The sequence below is a fragment of the Chrysochloris asiatica genome, unplaced genomic scaffold (genome assembly GCF_000296735.1).
Source record: "Chrysochloris asiatica unplaced genomic scaffold, ChrAsi1.0 scaffold00034, whole genome shotgun sequence".
Taxonomy (NCBI): Eukaryota; Metazoa; Chordata; class Mammalia; order Afrosoricida; family Chrysochloridae; genus Chrysochloris; species Chrysochloris asiatica.
The window spans coordinates 11677094-11679807 of record NW_006408552.1 but is presented as its reverse complement, the minus strand read 5'-3'; positions in this window follow the sequence as shown (position 1 = coordinate 11679807).

Sequence of the window (2714 nt, the reverse complement as noted above, 5' to 3'; positions counted from 1 at the left end):
TGCTTGTTCTTGTAGTAACAGTCGGTCTGCCTATGTTGTTTTGTATTTTTCCTGTAGGTCTTTCTTTCAAGAAGCATCTTCTGGAAACATGGCCAAGTCTTGTACCATCCTCACAATTGTTGTGTTTGAGCCCCTTGTTGCTGCCACTGTTTCAGTTCTTCTCGTTAAGGATCTTTTACTTTTTTGCTGACCCTCCACTTTCCCAAGCATGGTGTCCTTCCCCAGGGACTGGTCCTCCCTGACAACATGCTCAAAGTACAAGAGATGAAGTCTTAGCTTCCTTGCTTCTAAGGAACATTCTGGCTGTACATTTTATAAGACCGATATGTTTATTCTTCCGGCAGTCCACAGTACTGTCAAATATTCTCCATCGCCATAATTCAAATATGTCAATTCTTCTACTGCCTTCCTTATTCATTGTCCAACTTTCATGAAGTGACTGAAAATGACTTGGGTCAGATGCATCTTAGTCCTCAAACTGACATCTTTGCTTTGTAACAGTTTAAAGAGGTCTTGTGCAGTGGATTTGCCTAAAACAAGGAGGGAAGTTGGACAATACCCTGCAGCTATTCATGCTTTCCCCAAACTACTTTCCATCAGTGACAGAACATGGGGGGACTAGTCCCGAGCCACTCATGCCTCACAAACAGTTCCTATGATGGGTGATCTTTATTCTGGGACTCTCTGTAGCCTGATCACACCACAGTTTGCGGCTTCTCCTACCCAGTCCTCCTTCCTTCTCTCTTTTCACACTTGTCAGGCCTATATTGTGGTCTAAAGGCTTTTCTTATCTACTCTTGCTTCCTCTTGCCTTTATTGTTAACAAACAACGCCTCAGTAATCTCTACCTTGGCATCCTGTTCTTGGGGAGCCCTGTGTCTCCATAGGATAAGTAGTGGACTGCAAAAGATAAGGTCGGTGGTTCGAGCCCTCCAGCTGCAAAAATTTAAAGCCTTGGGAACCCTATAAAGGATCACTATGAGTCAGAACCAACTCCAAGGAACTTAACAACAATACTGTTCTTAGAAGACCTGAATCGACATAGCTGGTATTTACTAAAGCAAAGCATGTTGTTGTTGTTGTTGTTGTTAAGTGCCATCGAGTCGGTTCCGACCCATAGAAACCCCGGATAGGGTTTCTGAGGAGCGGCTGGTGAGCTTGAACTGCCAACCTTACAGTTCAAACGCCTTTGCAGTCAGCGCAGTAACCCACATTGCCACACCAGGATACATACATATAAAAGGAAGCTTCAAAAAATTCGTGGAAAATTTCCATTATCTTTTCATTCCATTTTTTTCATATACTTTTCTAGGCTCACATGCACTCTCTGGCACCTTAATTCCTTTCCTGAATTTTTTTTTTCTATAGAAATGAATACTTCTGTCCACCAAAAAACGTCTACAGAATAGTCATAGTAACTTCATTCGTAATAGCTAAAATTGGTCCAAAATACTCACCAACTGTTGAATGAATAAATCCAAGTGTGTTGTATTCATATAATGAAAAATAACAATGGTTGGATATTCTAACACGGATACAGTATACAGGCATAATGATGAGTGAAAGGGGCCAGGTGATCAGTGGATTGCATTAAGTGAGTAAGGGAATCCAGAAGGAGGGGGGCTGCAGAGGAAAATCATTTAGGGAGTTAGACTGGGTATCTCTTTGAGGGCAGCGGTGGACAGCCTTTCAGAAGACTTCTGATGATGATGCCCACCTTCTACTATCCCTGCCTTGAGGAATCACCTCCTTTGTATTGTGGGCTGGACATCCACTATGACTGATTTCTCACTGACAGAATATGTAAATGTGATGGGTTGTCACTTCCAACATTAGTTTATAAAACAGATGGTCAGCGTCTCTCTCTCTCTCATATCCCTTGCTCTATGGGAAACCAGTTGTTGCCTATACCTCAGTTTCCTAACCTGCAGAAACTGATAAACTCAATGTATTTTTGTTTGAAGTTCCCACTTTTGGGGTAATTAGTTACACAACACAAGAGCATTGCTTGCTAGTCAAAATCAGTAGATCATGCCTGTTAGAATTTCTTTGGAAACTACAACAAAGGAAAAGGCACCAGTCTCCAACAACAGTGAATTTCTTTCTTCTTAGGGACAATGAGAATCACACACATGTATTTTCCTTTTAGCTCTGGCCACTAGGAAGCTCAGAGCTAACTTTATGGCTCAATTTTATTAATTGTGCAAGACCTGAAGGCCTGCGTATCTATCTGTCTTTTCACTCCCTTTTTTCTGACTTATTTTAGCTCGTCTTGAGCTTTTAGTTCATTAGGATGATGATCTGCAGTACCCAAATGATAATGAAGTCATCTCCAATTCAGCTTGCACCAAAGCAAGGCATTCATAAATCATTGAAAAATATATTAAAAAGTTGTGTTGCACATGTTGAACATGCAGTGATTGGAGGTAGTGATGAGGGAGACTAAGTAAAGGAGGGTGGCTCTGGAGCTTTGGGCATTGCCAGGATTCACTCCGATTGGGCTAGAAAATATCAAGTGATAACGACAAAAATGGGAAAAAGGGATGGCTATTGGTTACCGCCCCCCGGGGAGGGGCCATCGGCTGGCCCAATCACACGCAGAGGGATCTTTGAAATGTATGCATCGCCCCGTCCCCTACCACGCTCTGGCCTTCCCCTGCACCCCTCGCTCAACGCCCTGGCCCCGCCCCCCGGCGGTTGCGCGCCCCGCCCCC